The 23,526-nt window shown below is 36.4% G+C and overlaps 1 pseudogene; it reads right to left on the bottom strand.

Moving 5' to 3' along the window:
- Nucleotides 1-13,342: 13,342 nt before the first annotated feature.
- LOC100814570 (putative receptor-like protein kinase At5g39000) lies at nt 13,343-14,016 on the bottom strand (annotated as a pseudogene).
- Between the last annotated feature and the right edge of the window lie 9,510 nt (nt 14,017-23,526).

Genomic DNA, 23,526 nt, shown 5'->3' with positions numbered 1-23,526 from the left:
CAGTATCACGTTCCTCTTCCGAGGCTGAATATCGAGCACTTACTTCTCCAACTTGTGAATTACAATGGCTTTCTTACCTTCTAAGAGATCTTTGAATTCCTCTTTCCAAGACTCCCATACTTTATTGTGATAATCATAGTGCTTTTCACATTGCTGCCAATCCAATCATTCATGAACGCACCAAACACTTGGACATTGATTGTCATCTAGTCCGTGAAAAGTCCTAAGCTGGACACATGTTACTGCTCTCAGTCCCTTCTTCAAATCAACTTGCGGATATATTCACAAAGGCTCTCCCTCCTCAATCCTTCAGCACCAATCTTTCTAAGCTGCAGTTACAAAACATTTTTGCACCTCCAGCTTGTGGGGGGCTAATAGAGGAAACATATAATTCTAGCTTAAATAAGGAAACATATAATCCTAGCTTAAATGCTACATAATAGAGGAAACATATAATCATAGCTTAAATAAGGAAACATATAATCCTAGCTTAAATTATTTGACAGCACAACATTATTTTCCTTTCCTTATTTTTCTTCCATATATATTATATTTATGAGAATATGATTTGATTCCATATTTCCTTTCTAGGTTCTAGGTCATTCTATTACCATTGTACAGATTATAAATAATGTAATCATTGCTATTATTAAGTAATGGAATTTCATACGAATTCTCTTTGCCTCATTCCCTTTTCTGTTAAAATTGTTGTCTCACTGATAGAGAAATAGAGGTGCAACAAGAAACAGAGGTGCAACAAGCAATTGAGAAAGAACAAGGTGCAAACAACAACAGAGAGGTGCAAATAGAAGGCAGAGCAAAAAGGACAATTACTAAACCTTTATACCTGAAGGATTTCGTATGATCATGGCTGAGCTGGCAATAGGAAGATCTGCAAGGATTACTGTCAAGGATCAGGGGACAGCCATAACAAATTCCATATTTTTGTAATCTTTGCACCTAGCACAGAATCACAATTCTGTTAGGAATTCTATTATAAATATGGATTCATTGTAATAAGCAGATCATGAATGAAAATACTTAGCTTTTTAATTTCCATCTTCTCTTCTATTCTGGAGGAACTGGTCCTCGAAACCAACCCAAGTTATCTCTAACATTTGGTGCTCTCATTCCCATTGTCGACCAACCTCTATACGGCAACCCACATTCACCACTCGAGGCCGTCATCCTCAAGCTCACCACCCTACAGGTTTCCCTTGGTCAAACCGTTCAGTCCATGGCCCAGAAATTCGATGAACTCTTGATACGTTTACCCTCCATCTCATCTTCTCCATCCTCGCAACCTATTCCCTCCATCTCCCCTGTACCTGTACATCAACACCGCATGAAATTAGACATTCCACGCTTCGATGGTACTGACCCTTTGGGTGGGTATTCAAAATTAATCAGTATTTCCATTACCACGCAACACCAGAACACGATCACCTTAACTTTGTGTCTTTCTATATGGATGGCCGAGCTCTTGCTTGGTTTCAGTGGATGGCCACTAATGGCCAACTCACCTCCTGGCTCGCCTTCATCCAAGCCCTTCAGACCCGCTTTGCCCCTTCCCATTATGACGACCCCACCGGTAACCTCTTCAAGCTCACCCAGCGCGGCTCCGTGACGCAATATTTATCGGAGTTTAAGGAGCTTGCTAACAGAATTGTTGGGCTTCCCCCTCAATTTCTCCTCAGTTGTTTCATTTGGGGCCTTAATCCCGAAATTCATCGCGAGGTGTAATCGTTGCAGCCCCTTTCTCTGGTGCAGGCTGTGGGTCTTGCTCGTCTCCAGGAGGAGAAGCTCCTGGACACGCGCCCAACCTTCTGCAACCGCACTCTGCCCGCGCTTTCCATTCCTCAACCCCGTCAGGTGACAACCCCTGCCCTTCTTCAAGCTCCTTCTTCACCTGCTCCGCCACCACGCCTACCTCCGCTAGTGAAGCGCCTATCACCGGCAAAGATAGCTTCTCGCCACGAACGAGGGTTGTGTTTTACATGCGAAGAGAAATACCATAGAGGCCACCGGTGTGCCTCTAGGGTTTTCCTGCTGGTAGCGGCTGAAGATGAGAACCCTGATCCTTATATAGAGGACTTGGACCCGGCTCCGGAATCGCCCGATAGCCCGAACCCGACCACGGCCCAAATTAGCTTTAACTCACTTGCGGGTAATTTGGCACCCGAAACTCTCCGCCTGTTGGGCACGACCGCCAGCCACCACGTCGTCATCCTCATCGATGGGGGCAGCACCCATAATTTCATCCAGGAAGACTTGGTTCAGCGGATAGGCCTCCCCACACAGGATACTACCCCCTTGCGGGTCTTGGTTGGCAATGGCCAACACTTGGCTTGTTCTCGATGGTGTCCACGTGTTCCTCTCACCATTCAAGAACTCACCTGTGAAGTGGACCTCTATGTCTTACCCATTGTCGGCGCCAACATTGTCCTTGGCGTTTAATGGTTGAAGACTTTAGGACCTGTGCTAACTGATTACTCCTTGATGACTATGAAATTCTTTTATGATCAACGCTTAATTGAACTTCAAGGCGACACCGAACTCACCATCAACATGTTAACACCACCTCAATTTTGACGCTTACTGAAACACAATGATCAAGGTTCTTGTTACCACATTGCAGTCCTCACAGAATCATCCCCTGACGAGCCCGCACCTTCCTTGCACCCTCGCATTCAAACATTGATTGACCACTTTGAGACCCTATTTCAGACTCCTACTTCCCTACCGCCGGAGAGAATTACGGACCACCATATTCATTTACTTCTGCAAGCTACCCCTGTTAATGTGCGCCCCTACCAGTACCCTCATTATCAGAAACAGGAGATTGAACTCTAGGTCGAATCCATGCTGCAGAAGGGTCTTATTCGACCCAGCACCAGTCCCTTCTCTTCTCTGGTGCTCCTCGTTTGCAAACATGATGACTCGTGGCAGTTCTGCATGGACTACCGCGCCCTCAACGCCATCACAGTACGCGACAGGTTTCCCATTCCAACTATTGATGAATTATTAGATGAATTGGGCAAAGCTTGTTGGTTTTCGAAACTCGATTTGTTGCAAGGATATCACCAAATTCGTATGCATTCCTCAAACATTGCTACAACGGCCTTTCGCACTCACCACGACCACTGAGTTTAAGGTTATGCCCTTCGGGCTATGCAATGCTCATTCCACCTTTCAGGCAACGATGAACATGCTTTTCCAGCCATTCCTCTGACGATTTCTAATTGTCATCTTTGATGACATTTTAATTTATAGCATCACCTTTAATGATCATGTTCTTCATTTGCAACAAGCTTTTCAGGTTTTGTTGGACAATCAATGCATCTTGAAGTTGTCCAAATGTACTTTTGCTCAGCCACAGGTGGAATACCTTGGCCATGTGGTCTCCCAACGAGGGGTGGAGCCAGTCACTTCCAAGGTGGATGCTGTGCGCCAGTGGCCCACTCCGCACTCTGCTAAAGCCCTCTGTAGCTTCTTGGGCCTCGCCAGATTTTATAGAAGATTCATTAAGGGGTATGCCACTATTGCAGCCCCATTAGTTGCGGCCACCACCACAAAGCCCTTTCAGTGGACTGCACCTGCCCAGTTAGCATTCAAACATCTGAAACAGGCTCTGTCGGAAGCCCCTGTTCTCACCCTTCCCGACTTTCAGCTGCCATTCACGGTCGAGACTGATGCATCAAGCATCGGGATGGGTGTGGTTCTCTCCCAACGAGGCCATCCTATTGCCTATTTTAGCAAACCTTTTCCCCCGAAGCTGCGCCATTCTTCTACATATGTACTCGAGCTGTTTACAGTGACGACGGCGGTCAAGAAGTGGTGCAGACTCTTGAGCAACACATGTACCTGACCCGTTTGATGGGGTACGACTACCAAATTCAGTTTCGTTCTGGTGCCACTAACCAAGCCGCGGATGCGTTGTCCCGCCTTCCCGAGGAGGAGTCTTCCCTCTCCCTCGTCTTATCAGTTCCTTGCTTAATCTTTATGGAGGAATTGTGCAAACAGTTAGCCCAACACGAGACTTACCAGACCCACCTTCAGGCAATTCAAATCACTCCCACCAAGTTTCCTGATTTCACCATCTCAAACAATCTCATTTTACGCAGAGGTCGCATATGGCTTCCCCCACACATACCCTTGATTACTACCCTCCTCATAGAGTACCATGCGACTCCAACCGGAGGACATCTTGGAATTGCTAAAACCATAGCCCGTTTAATGGACAACTTCTACTGGGATGGTTTACGAGACGTCATGGCCAAATTTGTTTCCAGTTGCCTGGACTATCAGCATGCCAAGTATGAGACCAAACGCGTCGCTGGACTCTTGTGTCCTCTGCTAGTTTCACACCGTTCATGGGAGGACCTCTCCTTGGACTTTATCACTGGATTACCTGCTTTTCAGGGGAATACCGTCGTCCTTGTCGTGGTTGATAGGTTCCCTAAGGGAATTCATATGGGAATGCTACCAACTTCCCAACAGTTGTTGGATTATTCATGAACATTGTCAGCAAGATTCACAGCCTCCCTCACAGCATGATCTCGGACCGCAACCCCCTATTCCTTAGTAGGTTCTGGCAAGACTTATTTCGCCTCAGTGGCACCCAATTACATATGAGCTCCTCCTACCATCCTCAGAGCGATGGTCAGACAGAAGCTCTTAATCATGTCATTGAACAATATCTCAGGGCTTTTGTTCACCGACGACCAAACTCGTGGGGTAAGTTGTTGATGTGGGTTGAATGGTCTCACAATACCTCATGGAATGCAGCCACTGGATCCACCCCATACGAAATAACATTTGGCAGGAAGCCCTTTAATTACCCTGAGTACCTTGCCAGAAAATCTAAGCTCGATGTTGTTGATGATATGCTAACCACGCGCGAGGATACCTTTCGCCTGATACGAAAGAAACTTCTCAAAGCTCAGGGATTGATGAAGAAGTACGCGGATGCTAAATGTAGAGACTTTGTGTATCAGGTTGGTGATTGGGTCATGGTCAAACTCAGACCCCATCGCCAAACCTCTGCCAAACCTCAATCCCACATCTCCAGCAAACTCTCGAAACATTTTTATGGACCATTAGAGATTATTGAGCGCATTGGCCCTGTGGCCTATCGATTAAAGCTCCCTGAGGATGCCCGCATCCACCCTGTTTTCCACTGTTCCATCTTGAAACCATTCAAGGGGTCGCCAGCAGCGGCATAATTTGTTCCCCTCCCTGCTCAATTTGCTCATGACCAGCCCCTCATCTCTCTAGTAGCCATTCTGGACTACCGTCGTAGCTCGACCACTGCAGGGTCACCATGGGAAGTGTTGGTGCAATGGTCAGGTCTTGCTCCTGATGAGACTTCCTGGGAATCCTGGTCACAGCTATGTCGCGATTACCACCTTGAGGACAAGGTGCATTTCCAAGGCCCGTGGGATGATAGAGAAACAGAGGTGCAACAAGCAATTGAGAAAGAACAAGGTGCAAACAACAACAGAGAGGTGCAAACATAAGGCAGAGCAAAAAGGGCAATTACTAAACCTTCATACCTGAAGGATTTCGTATGATCATGGCTGAGTTGGCAATAGGAAGATCTGCAAGGATTGTTGTCGAGGATCAGGGGACAACCATAACAAATTCCATATTTTTGTAATCTTTGCACCTAGCACAGAATCACAATTTTGTTAGGAATTCTATTTTAAATATGGATTCATTGTAATAAGCAGATCATGAATGAAAATGCTTAGCTTTTTAATTTCCCTCTTCTCTTCTATTCTGGAGGAACTGGTCCTCGAAACCAGCCCAAGTTATCTCTAACACTCACCAAATATTCGAACAACATCATCCAAAATTGAATCAAGAAGCTCCTTAGTAGCAACCTGTGCTTTCCCAGCAAGAGCCATAAGAGGTGATACAGGGCTCACAACCAACAGAGTTCCATCAATAGATATTCCATTCTTACGCTTCTATTTTGGTAACTGATAACTTTCTAGTTGACCTTTTATGAAGTGCAAATTACCTGTTCCAGCCTGGGAATCATAATCAATGCTAGACCTTGATGAATTCAAAACCTCTGCAGGAGCTTTGATCTTGGATGTGATTATCTTGTGAATTGTTGGTTGCAATCTTTGGCTGTTATACGACAAAACTATCAAAACTTATATACACCAACATAAGCAAATATGGAAAAAAAAGATGATAAAATAAGGTGAGACATACACAGTCCACACACACAGACCCAAAGACATAATAATAATAGGGAAGTAATAACAAAAGATGAAAATTACAATTCAAATATCCTAATTCAGTTTAGCAGCATGTTATCACAACAATATTTAGATCGTCAGGTGTCGAATTTGAGAGCAATGTCGGCATTTGATGAAGAGCATTGTTGGAATCCTTTAGTATATAATTACCATTGATTCTCGTTGTTGCCATATTCCTATCTAAGGTAGCTTCCTCATTCGAATCTGCCTCATCATGGCCATCAAAAGAACTGAAATACACATTTGATGGCATTTAATATATGTATACAAGTATATTCAGCAACTAGAATCACAAAACCCACACTAACACAAACATACATGATGGGAAAAAATTGGGAGATTATCTCTAAATTAATATTAGATGCTATATTTAATATTAGTAAAGAAAAGTCAACTCAAAGAAGGCATTAGGAAAATAGGCAGTTACATCAACCTCGGAAAGTAGTGAGCCAGAGGAAAAAAGGTAATCACATACCAAAACACACTATCAAAGATAAAAAAAAAAGGTACAAAGCTTCAATAGGAAATCAATAACATGATTTATGTAGTACAAAACAAGTAGAAAATGGTAAAAATATTGATAAACTCAATTAACCAGTATTACCCTCCATCCGCAGATGCTGGCAATACAATCCATCAATCTGGAGACTATTCTAATTATCAACTTTGAATTATGTGCAACAAGTTCGTCATCATTCTCTAACAAAGTTGAGCCAGCAGCACTGCACAAATAACATTCAAATACATTTAACTTCTCAAAATAAATAAATCACAGAACCTAAAACTCAAGAATACATATACTTTAAACTACTCTGTCAGATTAAAAATTTGTTGAACTTGTACATTCCAAGAACTTTCTCCGTGACTATAGGATAGTCTACTTACTCACCCAACTATATTAAATATTAGTAAGTACCAATATATTTGAGAGGGAAATCACCTTTCTATTATCTTCAAGAATATTGCCAAACACAACCTTCCCATTTTCATGTTCTTAAGTGATAGCCACTTATCATGTCTTTGCCCATTCCTAAATTCATTGATGTTCACAGAACAGTCCCTGAAGATATCAAGGAATCAAGCTAAGTGCCGCTCCTTGTCTTTCTTTGAGGGTACCAAGGGATATGGCACCTATTTCCCTATATATGGAATAGCTTCCTTCTTCTTCTCACGAGCAAGCTCACTCTTAGTCTTCTTTACTCTTTCTTTTTCACTAGTTTCTCGTTTTTTTTCTTTTTCTTCCTTCTCTTCTTCAAGGTTTTTGATTATAGACTCCGTGCTCTTGGATTTCAAGGTTTTTGATTATAGACTCCGTGCTCTTATGGTTGGACATTGTGACCTGCATAAACTGAGCTAGGGTCTCCTCCAGCTTAGTGGTTCTGTCATATAGGCTAGGCCCTTGTTGATGAGGCCTATTAGATGGTCCACCCTGGTCCTTGTTGAATTGATTTTCCAGATGGGACCTCCATTGCCCTTGTTGCTGGTTATAGTTCGAACCATGCTGAAAACTTGAATATCCACCTGCATTGAATCCTTTACTGGGCTGATTTCCCCCCATGTAATTCACCTCTTGATCTGTGTCATCTAAGGGAATACAACGTCTAGACTCGTGAGCTCCCCCGCAAATACTGCAGCCTACAAAACAGTGGAATGTGGAGGTTGATTAACATTAAATTGGTTTGGCAACTTACTTAATGTTTGAGTTAATGTCTCAAACTGCTTGGACAACAACTTGTTTTGTGCCAATAATGTGTCCTGAGATGAGAACTCCAGCAGGCTTTTTTTTTTGTGGGAATGTGCATTTGATCACGCAAGATTGCATGATCACTTGAAGCCATATTTTCAATTAATTCCATGGCTTCTTCTGGGGTCTTCAATTTAATCTTTCCCCTTGCAGAAGCATCAAGCAGCTGCTTAGACTGCGGCCTTAAGCTGCCAATAAATATATTCAGCTGAATTGGCTCTGAAAAATCCATGAGTCAGAGTTTTCTATAGCAAGCCACAAAATCTTTCTAAAGCTTCACTCAGAGACTCATCCGGAAACTAGTGAAATGAGGAGATGTCTGCCTTTCCTTCTACAATTTTAGACTCAGGGAAATACTTCTTCAAAAAAATTTCTACCACCTCGTCCCAAGTCTTAAGACTATTGCCTTTAAATGAATGTAACCATCTTTTTGCTTCTCCGGACAGTGAAAATGAGAACAAACTCAACCGCACAACATCTTTCGGCACACCTGCAAGCTTGACTGTATTGCAAATTTCAATGTAAGTGGCCAGGTGTGCATACGGGTCTTTATTTGGTAGGCTATGAAATAAATTTCCCTATATCAGTTGTATTAAAGAATGAGGGTAAGTAATATTATATGCTTGAACCTCTGGCCACGCTATACTAGTGAAAAACTGCGGCTCAACAAAACTAGAGTAGTCTTCAAGGGTCACTCTTCTAGGTTGATCTTCAGCCATTATGTTGGCCTCAGGTGCCCCTGTTGTAGATTCCCTTGTCTGTGGAAAGATAAAAGACGACTCGAATGATTGAGGTTCCTCAAGAATTGGTGATGTTGTCCTGTCTTGCAATATTTTCCTTTTTCTTTATGTGTTGTTTCTTCTACAAGTGGCTTCAATTTCCAAACGCAGTGGAACTAAATCACCTGTAGAAGATTTACTTCGCATACAAAGCACTAACAAGAGCAGCGATTAACCAATCCAAGAGAAAAATAAATTATGAACTAACTAACTATTCACACAAAAATTAATAAAATAATAAAGAATCAATGCCTACAAACTGAACTAAACTTTCCTAAATGGAAAAAAACTCCCCGGCAACGGCGCCAAAATACTGGTTCAACCTCTAGGACAACTCCGAAATTTATCAGCAAGTGCACTAAGTCATACAAGTAGTATAAAACGGTAAGAACTGAGTATCGTATCACATGGAGTTTGTTTCATTTAGAAAAGCGTTCATTCAATAAGTAGACATTTGTGCAACATCATGAAATGGAAATAAAAACAGGATATAATTGCAATTCTTAAGATAACTATAAAATTAACTAAGTAAATGCGAGAATAAACAGATGATTAAAACGTTGGACCTTTCTACCGAGTGACTTAATGCAATTAAGGGTTTTTATCTATCTAATGTTGTTTCTGTGTTCTATGATGAGGACAATTATCCCAAATACTGATGTCTCGCGTGAATGGACTAATTCTAATTAAACTTCGTTCTCGGATCCCTCGTCGAACTTAGCCTAACCGAACAATGTTAAGATCACAACATATTAAAAACTAAATTCCCTGCACTCCATGTCCAGACAATACAGTTATCTAGCCCTGCTCTATCCAATTCTAAGGATTTAAAACATTTCCCAATGCTAAAAATCCTAACTTTACACATAAATGGATTATCAGACCAAAAGCATGCAAGAATTAAGTGCAGATAGAAGTAGTGAACACATCAAAACAACATTAAATAGATAGTAAAGAATATTTACATCAAAACTCAGCAGAAATTCCCAACAAAAGCTTTAGCCTTCCATGGAAAGTTATCACCTTTCGATTACAATAGGAGGTTTTGGAAGCAAAATTCATATTACACAGTGGTAGGGATGTCTCATCCACCTCTAAGAACCTAAAAATCACTCTAAAACCTAGAATCCTCTTGAAAGCTGAGGTTTTTAGTGCTCCCTTGCCTTCTTATGTCTCTCACGTATATCTCTATTTTTCCACAAGCTAAAGACTCCTATTTTAAGGGCTTTCTGTCCTCAAAGGCTCGCTTAGTGCCATTTTCGCGCTAAGCGCGAGTAAGTGATTTTTCGCTGAGCGAGCTGGGCACGCTTAGCACGAGAGAAGACAAATGACTCGCTGAGCGAGCTGATGACGCGCTGAGTGCGCAGATGCTTGGCAAATTCTTTGAACTCGCTAAGCGAGATGAGTGCCTTGCTTAGCGAATGATTCTCGCTAAGCGCACAAGCCTCGCTTAGCGGGACACCAGCCCCAACAACCTTCTTATTCTTCAACTTTTCACCTAAAACTGAAGTTGAAAACACATTAATTCACATTGAAGGGAATATCTATACATAAAAATCAAACTAAACCTAAAAATATGTACAAACCTACAAAAAGAACCATAAATTGGGGAAAAGACACGATTTTCATAAAGCTTTTCAACACAAAAGTTAGTCGTAAATGACGACTAACAGGATCCCAACCATTTCTTACACACTCAGAACGACATATAGAGGGGTGGTTAGCCAACGTAACTCCGAGTATGATGCAACCTCCTTAACGTCAAACGTGTATATATAGACCCAGAGGAAATACCTCCAGGTAAGTTTTACTCTTCCAGATATAGACACATAATTGGGAAATATTTATTACTTATTAGTGTACTTTAATTTTCTTTTTGCATCAGTAAACTAATGAAATGATTGGGGAATGGGAGATAATATCAAATGTCTAATGTCTACTAGCCACACATGGAGTATAAGAATAATAAAAAGTAGGTTCATGTTGTAAAATAAAAAAAAAAAGTATCATTTCTTCTTCACAAGTGTGGGTTGTAGTCACTAGTCAGTCCACGTTCATACAAAACTACCACAGCTCTATCATTGACCAATTCAAATCTACACTTGCTTTCTATTCTTCTTTTTCTAGTTTGGACTGGCTACAACATGTCAATGTTGTATGGTCTTCTTTCATAAACTTCCCCACAAGTATTTTAAGAAAATAATTTATAAGATGTACCATACCAGGCTCGTCGAAGATTAGAGTGGCAATAATTGACCTCCACAACCTCATACTATCTTTGGTGGGAGTGGTGGACGGTTACCACATCCGAGCTTGGCCATGTTACTTTACAGAAGGAGACACCAAAAGAAAGTAACATTTTGTCCCTACTACCCTCTTGACTCACATATTGACTTGAGCGTCGGAGTCCCTTTTTAGGTACTCACCCCCATCATCAGCAAAAGAGCCCATACACTTAAAGAGAAGAAGAGAGAAAAATTAGATCAAGTCAGGATACGTAAACCCTGGTAAGAGCATTTGGACACAGACCTTGGTAAGAACATTTGGTTCCTACCGTGGGGCAAGGAAAATTTCCTTTGGTCATAGGGGTATATGTTAACAACTAGGAGCTTGACGATTAGATCAACGAAAATGGAAGAGGCTTCCATAATCCAAAGCTTTCAAAAGCAGTTAAAGGTTCTCCAAAAGAGAAATGGGAAAGAAAAGGTCGTGTTAAGACAGAAACAAGAAGTGAACCTCAAGGCACTACGCGAGGAAAATGATGCCATTCAAGCTCAGTTTCAAGCGCCGAAGGCCAACATAGTTCCAACTCAACGAGGAGCAACCAAGTTGGAACATTCCTCACATGAAACCAATCATCATGCCATCACCACAGGACAATCTCAGCAAAAGTCCTATGGTCAACCTACTGAGGCGTGTCATCAACACCTTTTCGTCATCTTGGATATACCCCTTCCCCTGGGGTGGAGGCCATTGAACATTTACTACTACAATGGAACTACAGATCCCAATGAGCACATTGAAGCATATGTGATGTAAGTGAACCTATTCACCAACGAGGATTTTGTCCTATGAAGAGTATTCTCAAGCTAAAGGGACCCGCCTTGATGTGGTAGCATCAACTGCCCCCCAAACTATCAATATGTTTAACACACTCATCAAGCGTTTCGGTGGACAATATGCCATGTGCCAACCACACCACACAACATCGGTTGCCCTAATAAACTTGCCATAAGTGGATGATGAGCTGTTATGAGACTTCATGATTTGTTTCACCCATATTGCAATCAAGATCTGAGACCTTGAACTCATAGTGGAACTTCATACCATGATAGCAACACTCAAACCAAAAGCATTTGGGAACAACCTATGCAAGAAGAGGCTAACAAGCATTGACAAACTGAGACACTGTGTAGCTGGCTCTATACAAATGGAAAAATTGTCAGAGTTTCGACACAAGGTTTGAGAAGGAAGCCTGGAAAAAGATGATGCCAACAAGGAGAAACTTAAGCCTATAAAGGAGAAGGGTGATCTCAAGAGGCAGACACAACAATCGAGATATACAATGTAGACCCCTCTAATAGACATATGGGCACGTGTTTTGGAGAAGCCAAGTCGACCACAACAAGAAATACAAATACCATCGAAACGGCCACTCCACTGAAGAGTGCATAATTTTGAAGGATAAGATTGAAGAGCTCGTTCAGAAGGGGTGCTAGAACAACTTTGTGAGGGGAAACAATTCCAACCGTGGAGGCTATAGAGGTAGAGGCAGAGGTGGTTGTCACAATTTTTACCAAGGCGGATACACAAACAGACATGGCAATTACCAAAAATAGCCAGTGGGGGAAGTTGAACAGCAACAACAAGAAACTCCTCAGGGTGTGGCCCGAGGAGTAATCAACACAATCGTTGGTGGCTTTGCTGGCGTAGGATGCATAAACACTACAATGAAATGTCATCTACGAGATTTGAAGAACGTGAACTTGATACACACCGAGCAGTCGCCTTGCTACTCCATGCCTGCAATCACATTAATAGATGTTGACTTTGTTGGCAATGACTCTACACAAGATGACCCGATGATGGTGACTATCGTAATCCTGGGATGGGCAATTTGTAAGACGCGTATTGATCAAGGAAGTTCGACCAACATACTGTACTAGTTGACCTTAGAGAAGCTAGACATTATGCATGAACTAATGTCCTCATGAGAAATCAGTGATCAATTTTGTAGGAGAACGGGTATATGCTAGGGGCAAAGTGGACATATTAACAGTCCCCTACGTGCTGGTAGATGTAGATACATCGTACAACATCTTGCTTGGAAGACCTACCCTCAACAGGATTAGAGCCATTGTGTCTACACCACACTTGGCCATGAAATTCACTTCGTCCATTGGGAATTGAAAATCATCACAATTAAGGTTGACTAGATGGATGCATGAGAGTGTTATGTTAAGAATTGCATGATCGAGCCTTACAGCCTTAGGGAGGACAAGAACAAAACGGTAAGTTCCAACGTCAATGCAGTCACTTCTGAGAATCTAAACCCATAAGTAGACACCGAGGACCATCATCCAATGCCCATTGAAGACGTTGAGCCTCTCCAGATTGAAAAAGAGCCACATCAGCGCACTTAGATTGGGAAGGAGATGGAGAACAAAGTGCAAAAGGAGATAACGCAGGTGCTTCTCTTTCAAACATTGTCGTTTGTAATACTCTGGATCTAAATATCCAATGCTACCTTTAACCCTAATGTTCACATGAGTCATCGAAATACCTGTGGGCCCAATTCGAGATAACCCAAAGTCTGAAACCTTGGCTGCCCATTTTTCATCCAACAAGATACTGGTGCTCTTGACATCACGGTGAATGATCATGTACTTCACACTTGTATGCAGATAATGCAGTCCTCATGCAACATTGATCTGGAGCCTTTGCTTCCATGACAGATATGGGTTATCAATGTCGTAGAGATGGTCACCGAGGGTCCACGATCCATGAATTTGTAAACAAGTATCATCTTATTGTCTCATAACAGTAACTGAGGAGGGAAACAAGATGGAGATCACAAAGTTGAGAGAGCATCTCAATCTCGGTCATGAACTGGTGCACATACACCTTGCCAAGAACCCAATTTGAGCCTTTTGATTGTGACGGGTGTTGAACTGTCATCAATGTAGCCTTTGTACACGTTGTCAAACCCTCGCGTGCCAATTATGAAGAGTACAATGATATAATATTATAACTAGTGGAGTGCCCGTGCGATGCACGGGTCGGTATTTTACTGTAAGTGACATAAATACTATTTGTCAGGGTGCTATTTGTATAATTTTACGGTAAGTGACATAAATACTATTTGTCAGGGTGCTGTTTGTATATAAGATAAAGATAATTTGTATAAAGAGTTGATTGTGTTGAAAATATTTTAAAATTGATTTAAATTATATAAAAGAAACATAGAAAATAAATTAAAAAATATTGTGGTTTTGCAGGAAAATTTTTATTTTAGATGTATTTTATTGTGAAGAGGGACTAAATTTGCATAATTAATGGGCATATGAAAGTAATATTTTCATTATAAAAGATAATTGACACTTATAAAAAAATAAGTTTTTTTTGTGAAATAATCTTGTAGTGTTTGTTTTAAAAAATGTTTAGTGGGCATATGAAAGTAATATTTTCATTATAAAAGATAATTTACACTTATAAAAAAATAATGTTTTAGTCTTTGTTTTAAAAAATGTTTCAATCTATAAAAGTAATTTGTTGTTATGTTAAATAATTTTGTAATCTCTATAAATAATATTATTTAAAAATAACCTTTTCTTATCCTAAATAATTTTTAATCTAATTCAGCAAAAAAAAATTATAATAATGTATAAAAACTAATGTTTTAGAATAATTTTAGTTATGTGTTACGGGTGGTGGCACTATTGAGCTATCTGTGTTTTCGTATAAAGCCCAAAACGAACCACATACAAACATGTGGGAAAAAAAACATAATAGAAATAGTAGTAGGCATATCAAAACAAAATCAGACAAAGCTGACACATGTTTTCAGTATTTCAGTCCAAAGGAAACCGAAAAAGGTAAACAGATAACGAATACATAACCGGGAAAAAAAAAGCAAATGCAATAGAAACTAAAATTTCACAAACCAAGCCGAAAGGTGAAAAATAGTCAACGGAGTGAGGACAAGAGAGGTGGAGGTACGGGATGGGAATGTCAAAACAATGACAATATGGGAAAAGAAGAAATGGAAAAAAAAAAAGAAGTAAATGCAACACAAACCAATTTATTATGGAATAATATAATTTAAACTTAAATGATCATTTTGTTTCATCATTTAGTCTATAAAAATAACCTTTTCTTATCCTAAATAATTTTTAATCTAATTTAGAAGCCAATATTGAGTTATTGCTTTTTTCGTATAAATACCAACAAAAGGCATGGCCTTCAACGTAATTTGGAAGCCAAAGTTCACAAAATCAATATAAATACCAAAAGACAAACAGAGCGCTGAGCAAAATTAAGAGAACGTAAATATTGTTAATATTAAAATAGCAATGGTGCAACTATAGTGAAGAAATTATCTGGTAGTAGGAGGAAACAAAAACCACAAAATATTCAACCTTTTTAAAAATAAATATGAATATAAAAGTACTTATTTGTCGAAGTCAAAGTCGGTGTCGCTGTTGTCCCATTCAATAGTTTTCCTGATGAGTAGTTCCCATGCATGCTCGTGAAAACGGTAGTAGAAAGCTACCTCATCTCCGGGTGTCAAATTTTTTTCATGAATCAAGTTGAACCATGGTTCTGTAATAGCTGGCATGTCATTGTGGATGTTGAGTGGCCATTGGGTGGATTTTGGAAGTCCATGGTGGATGGTAATACTTTTTTTTGAGCCATAGACAAATTTCTAGTGGAGAGCCTGTGTGATGCACGGGTCGGTATTTTACTCTAAGTGGCATAAATACTATTAGTTAGGGTCCTGTTTGTATATAATATAAAGATTGTTTGTAAAAAGAGTTGATTGTGTCAGAAACATTTTGAAATTGTTTTAAATTATATAAAACTACACATATCACATAAAATATAGAGATATTGCGGGTTTGCAGTGTAATTTCTATTTAGATGTATTTTATGGTGAAGAGGGACTAAATTTGTATAATTAGTGGGCACATGTGACTTTTATCTCCTAAACCAAATTAACCAACCCTTTTTTACGACGTTGAGTTTCAATCAGCCCAAAAAATTTGGAAGCCAAAGTTCACAAAATAAATATAAATATGTGGACATAGATCGAATAGCTACAGAGGCAAACACATAAATTATATATATTAATGTGGTACAACAGTTATAAATTACTAATATAGCAGATTGAATTAAATAGACTCATTTCATTCAAATTGAAACCATGAAATCTCAAAATTGAGTGATACATTTGTTAACAATGTCATATGAGAAAACAAAATCTGAAAGCCAAAATTTATGTGTAACGGATGTCAACTGCATCAGAAATATACTCGATGCGCAAAATGCTTAACTGTGGCTCTACCAATAATATTCATGTTGAAAATAAAATAAAAATAACATGTGCGTACAATAGTGATTGTATTGTGAGAAGTCAGAAAACAAAATAAAAATGTTTTTATGAACCAATACTCATGTAAGAAAACACATACACACAAAGGTCAGCAGAACAAAAAAAAACCACAAAATTAAAAATTGAATGACAATACCCAGAATGCAAAAGCCAAGAGAACAGATGCAAGGCCAATTTTTGATGGGTGTAGTAAAAAAGAAGAAAACGAAAGGAACAAAAGGATGGGTGAAAATGAAAATGGCAATACAAAAAAAATAAATGTTGTTTCAATTAAATGAGAGGAGAGGGGGAAAACATAAAAGACAAAAAGATAGATAAATCAAAGTACATAAACTAAAGCTAATAGTCCCAATTCTTTCTCCGGCGGATGACAATTTCCCATATTTTATCAATGGTCCTATAATAGAAGGAGACTTCATCACCGTGGGAGAAATCATTATCTGCAAGGAATTGATACCATGGTTGTACAACATATTTGCGGCCAACTCCACCATCAACCACGACAACATTCCACTGTAATGGAGGTCCAAATCTTCAGAGAATGGTCATGTGTTGACCGCAGGCATTTACATGTGTCATGGTACAGTTGAGGAGTCTCTGCATGGGAAAAAAACAACATGATATATAAGCTTGAATTAATAAGCAACATTGAAGAGGTTTTCATTGTTACCAGTGGTCCTGGTGCACCAAACATTGATTGTGTGATTTCAACTGTCCAAATATGTTGTCTTGACATAACTTCTGGCCTTCCACAAGTCTGGCATTCCAGTGAAGGAATGAAATAAAGATCAAACATGGATTTGTTGTTGCATGCCAAGAATTTAATAATCACAGATTCAAAAATTGATAAATCTTTTCTGAATTCTTTCAGCCCTTCCGCAAAGTAGACTTTTGCCTGATGCTGCCTAAGCCTGATTTGGTATATTGTTCCATCATATCTAAAGTTGACAAACTTAGGGTATTCTGGTGCCCATTGTCGGTGGTAAAAAGAGGGCACTTCTATAATGTCCTGCAAATAATCATAGCAAGAAAGCAAATATGAAACTATATGAAGAATAAAAACAATTAATATGTAACATTACCATATCATTGTGTAATACTGCAGTGAACTGTAGGATTAATGGAATTGTGTGAATTGGATATTGAATCTGCAGTGAGAGGAAATGCAAAAAATGAAAATCAAGTATGGTACTGAAATAGGAAAGTGTAAAATATCTGGAGAATGACAACAACATAATAAAATGAATGAATAGGACTATCAGTGTTTTGTGGTTTGCTCTAGAATTACAATGTGCGACTATTGTTGAAGATGAGATATCAATATAGGCCCAAATTCCAAAGTTTAGCAGCATAAATTGCTATCCAGAAACAATTGAGGTAAAGAATAAGCATAAAAAAAGGGATTGTAACGTGCAAAGTCATGAAGAAATAGAGGAAATATCAATCCTACCAGTAGAATATTATATTTAATTGCTATCTATCAGTGGTATATTCCAAATAAACAGAGCAAATAACAATGGAAATTGTGTATTTGTTGTCTGCTGGTAAAAAATGAAGAAAATAATGTTTACAACAATTGACAATATTAATGAGTAAAAATATATCCGTGTATGCATTCAAAACATAGAGGAAGAAAGAAGGTTTTGTTTCATAGCTAGATCATGATTAGAATAGCAGGAGACAAAGAAAACCTAGGTATGACAAAGGTCACGCATTTTTTCAGTATTTCAGTCGAAAGCAATATACATAAAAACCAAATAAAAAATAAAACGATTACATGCAAAGGAAACCAAAAGCTAAGCGAGTAGGAACAAAACAAAAACCCATCAACAAAAACCCAAACTGAAAAAGGAAAACAGAGAATGAGTAATGTTCAAAGTAATTTGAAAAAGTAAGCGAGTAATTGGTTTTACATTCACCTTGCTTGTTGTTGATGATGAATCAAAACTGGTACTTGTCTTGGTTGTGTCAGTCGATAACTCTGAAGCCATTCTGCGAGCCGTTTCAGTATTTTTTGTTAAAGGAATGAACATTGAATATTTGTTGAAGAAGTGGTAAGTGGAGAATAAATGTTGCAGTGACACAATGGTTGGTGAAAATGTGTAAGTGGCGGAATACAAAGGGGTTAGAGAATTGTCGAGCATTCAATTCAATATGCCAAGATTGGAGGTGGAGAGTCATGTGAATCATTGTGAATGTATCTGTGGTGGCGTACACAGCCAAGGTGTTTTTTTTATTTTTGTTTACTGAATGTCCACAACCAATATTGATATTTATAAAAATGCAGGGAAACAAATATATGAGCAAAAAATAATCAGCATGTATATAATATGACAGGTATGCACAAATAAAAATATGAGAAGAAGGTATATAAAATAATATTTGTGAAAACTCAGAAAACAAAATAAAGGGAGAACACCTGAAAAAAAATTAAAGATTTTGTCTTGGGAAAAATCATAAAACCCAAAACTTTTTGATGAAGATGAAAAAATTTAACCATAAACCAAAAAATCAAAGAAAATAAACTTGCACCGGTGGAGTTCCTAGATAAAAACCACACCTGTAGTTTGTTATTCCACCAATTGTGAATGCAATAGAGGCTTACAAAAAACATTACATATAGGTAAAAAAAAGTATGATTTTAAGATAGCTATGGAATTTGAGATAAAAATTACATGTACCTAATCTAATCATCATTTATTATTTATTACTTCTCTATTTGTTTACCCCGTTGAATATTTGAATCTTTTATTATCAACCCCTTTAAAAATTTGATATGACAACATTTACAATTATTGTATTTTTGCTTTATTTTTATTAAGTTAACGTTATAGAAGAATTGTTTAATAAAAAGGATATTAATATAATCAAAATAAGAGTAATACAAAAGGAAAATGATAACTAATAAGATATTAATATAATCAAAATAAGAGTAATAAAAAAGGAAAATGGTAATTAATAAGTATAGAAAAGAAAAGAGGAGAAGATTTGTGAATAGTAATAGGGGAAGAGAGAGAAGAAGGTAGTGACAGAGACAAAAGAAAAAAAAGAAAAGAAAAGAAAGAGTGAAAGCGTAATTTCATGAGAGGGAGAAAGAGAAGAGAAACGAAAATGTAAAAGGAGGGATTTTTTTATAATAAATAAATTTTTTTAAATAATTTTGCAACAACTGACACTAAGGAAGAGAGAAGTGGTATGCTAAAACACAAAGCTTCAGAATTGAGGAGGGAAAAGGATAAAAATATCAATCATATTTTTAGTCAGTTAAAATAAAGAACATAGTTTAATGTTTTTTAAAAATATGATGGAACACATAACTTAATTATTAACTTTTCTTATATATGTATGAATTTATATTTATATAAAATATTAAATTAGGAGAAGTTACTTTTTTCGTATTTTAAAAATGAAATATATATATATATATATATATATATATATATATATATATAATTTTTTTTAAAATCATCTGTCTTACGTAAAAGGCATAATTTAAATTTTAATTTTATAATGTTGAATGAAATAAAATTAATAGAATGAGAATTCATTAAAAAAATCTTTAATGTTATTAATAATATTTAATGCCCGTTTTAATTATGGCCCGTATAAAATTGAAGTTATATTTCACATATTTTCCGTATTTTAAATTTATCATAAAATGAAAAGGGATGTAAAAAAATAATGAAATGGGAAGAGAAGGGGGGGGAGAGAATTTGGACGAATGCAAGAGAAATAGAATAGAGAGAAGAAGGTTCTGGAATTAAGGAGAATTAAATGGTGCGGTGAAATTCGGCAATTAGAAAGTAACATGTGGCTTGGTGGTTGTGGAAATAAATAAATAATAAATTAATTAATTTAAAAAAGGGAGGAATTGTAACAGCTGGCACAAAGAAGTTATAAATTTTATATTATTTGTAATTTTTTATCATTAACTATCACGAAAATTGTAAGGTTTAATTATAACATAAAGGTGGATAATGTCTTGCACAAATTAAGAACATATGTTCCGGAAGAGTCGAAAACAAATAACAAAAAAATTAGAATATTTCAGTTGTCTTTTAAGCAATTAAGTAATATGTTTGTAGAATAATCTAACTATATATACATAGGTTCATAGACACAGTGTTTGAAATATAAATTTATGGTTTTTTTAATTTTTTTAAAATTCACACTTTTTGTTTAATCTCTAATTTTTGTTATATTTTATTTCCTTTTTTTCACTTTGTAACCAACAAATTCATTTTTCAATAGTACCTTAAATGAATATATTAAATTAAGAATTTAATATAATAAAAAAAAAGAAATAAAACATTTAAAAATGTGAGCAAAATTATAAAGGAAAATAAAATTAAATGTATTTAGGATAAAAAGCCAAATGTGAATATTAAACAAAGTAAGGAGATTGAAATGACATTTAAGCCAAATAACTAACTACAAAAAATTTGAATTCAAATTAAAAACATGATAATAGCAACAAAAAGAGGCACGCCCGCATAAGAGCATATTTGAACAAAATATTTAAAAATGATTGTTAAGTATCTTTTAATGGTTTTTATAAATTTTTCTAACTTTGTGTTTGATTTGTAGTTGTATAAAATATATATACTTTAAAATATGAATTTGATTGATTCAAAAATATATTGTGATTCAATTTTGATTGTTTAAAAAAATTTGATTGATTCCAGATAATTTATAATTAATCAAAATAATTTTTAAAAGGGAACATGATATGTGATAACCACATGTTTTAATTTTGATTGATTCCAAATAATAAATAATAAATACAATTTTTTTTTTTTTGTATTCATAGTAACATATCATTATATTGAATTTGATTATATAATAAATCAAATGTAATAATGAATGCAATGAAACTCATTATTTTTAAGATGCTGAATAATTGTATGTTAGATGATTTGATTCAATAACAATTAAAATAATTATAAAAAATTCAATCAAAATAATATGTTTACTATTACTATTAGTACCAACATTGAATAAATTAAATAAATATTAATTGATTACATGCTAATAATTGAATAAATAAATTAATAATATTAGTTAAAGTATTATATATTAACCTTAATGATATCATAATTCAAATTAAAAATTTGAAATTTTAAAATTTTGCATGATGAGTTTCAATTTTATAGAGACATTAAACATAAAATGTAGAGAAAAAATCTTTAAAATTGCAAGCAATGCATGTCAGAAAACCATCAATTTGCGAGCTCTTTTTACTTCCAAAATCCCGAAATTGCTATAAATTAAAATAGAGAAAGAACAAAATGTGATAAACAAAATACTCTTTACTATATGTGCCTCTCCTTCATAAATCGGATTTATAATACTGGAATCAATTTTTATAACTTCGTTATAATCAAAACAAAAATATCATATCATACTTTTAATGGAAAAAAAATTCATACGAAAGTGAAATGAATAAAATTACTAATATTAAATAACTCAGTGTAACTAATATAAACAAAAGTGTTTTCAATTTACGTTTTTCAGCAAATTGTAAACAATAAAATGCATTATTCGGAATATTTAAAATTAATTGTTAAGAACCTCCTAATTAAGAATATATGTTTAGTAATTTGAAAAGCATGATTATTTTCAAATACGAACGGAATAATTAAAATTGATTTGTGAAGCACCTATTAATGGACAGATATGTTAAATTTGCCTAATATTTTGTGTAAATTTTGAATTCATAAAACATCATTTTAAATATAAATATAATTGATTGTTAAGTTCCTACTAATTAAGAATAACTGAATGCCAAAATAAGTTTTAAAGATTAATAGTGTAATATTTAAGATTGATTGCTAAGTACAAAGGTTACATTCAAAGCTAATATTTACTTATATTAAAAATATATCTTCCCTGAACAGTGGTCATTAAGTATTAACTATTTTTGTTAAAATATAAGAGATGAATATAACCATTTACCAAAAAAAAATGAAAAGGTCCAGTACAGGACTGAAAGGGGCAAATAAATACCATTTTATGGGTAACCAAGTAATACCACAGTACGATTTTCGGGAAGAGAATATGTAGTATTTTTTGTTCGAGTGTTTGACGTCATTACTGTTTATCACCTGTGTGAACGGAATTTATTAATTCAATTGTTCACAATGTGTAGAAGTTATTTTTTATTATAAAATTATATTTTTTTTTAATTTTTGTAAGATTTGAATAAGGAAGAGTCAAAAGGATTTTACATACCAGGACCCATTTTTCTTTACACTTACGATTTTTGAAACATCTAGGAGTCCATCATAATCGATCATTTACCAAACAAAAGTGATTGCAAAACAACTCCAAACTTCACCAGGAGAAATATTAATCTTCACCCTTGTGACACTTTTAAAATTAGAATCAAGTTTCCCCTTCAAGCCAAGCAAAAAAGAAAAGCAATCCACAATATTATCAAATAACATAAAGAATCAGCTTCTTCTCATCACAACCTTACAAAAAATACAAATAGCTACCAATACATTTCACCTGAACTTTATTCATTCATTCATATTCATATTAGTAAAAAGTAAAAAATCCATCATCCCTTACAATAAAAAGCAGAAGGGAATACAACTATCACAGAACTAAACTACTTTACTTAAACAACCTCTTTTGAATCCTGACTATAGAAAATCAAAATCAAAACCTGATATAAAAAAAAGAACCAAATCAAAATTTCACAGGTTTTCTAGGAACACAGATGCAATCAGCAATCCTCCTGCAAGCTTGGCATAGTACTTAAAACAACCAACAACATCATCCTACACGATAAATGATAAAATCAGAGATAAAAATAAGGAAGAAAAGCTAATGGTATCATCACTTGTTGTTTTGGGAAAATTAAATGTAACCACTCACCAGGTCTGCCAGTGCTCCATTTTTTCTCTCTGTTATCTGGGATAAAGAGAAGCACATTAAGGTGTCCACACATAGTAAAAGGTCAGAAAGCATAAAGGGAAAAATGTATACAAAAGGTATATAAAAGGGAAGACATATAGTAAAAGAAAGAAGGTACCGTTGTACTCATGTAGAAAACAAAATAAAGGCAGAACACCCCAAAAAATTTAAGCTTTTATGTTTACGAACCTGTACTCA

The sequence above is a fragment of the Glycine max genome, chromosome 8, assembly GCF_000004515.6.
Source record: "Glycine max cultivar Williams 82 chromosome 8, Glycine_max_v4.0, whole genome shotgun sequence".
In the NCBI taxonomy this organism is placed as follows: Eukaryota; Viridiplantae; Streptophyta; class Magnoliopsida; order Fabales; family Fabaceae; genus Glycine; species Glycine max.
This window is presented reverse-complemented; position numbering and strand designations above follow the sequence as displayed.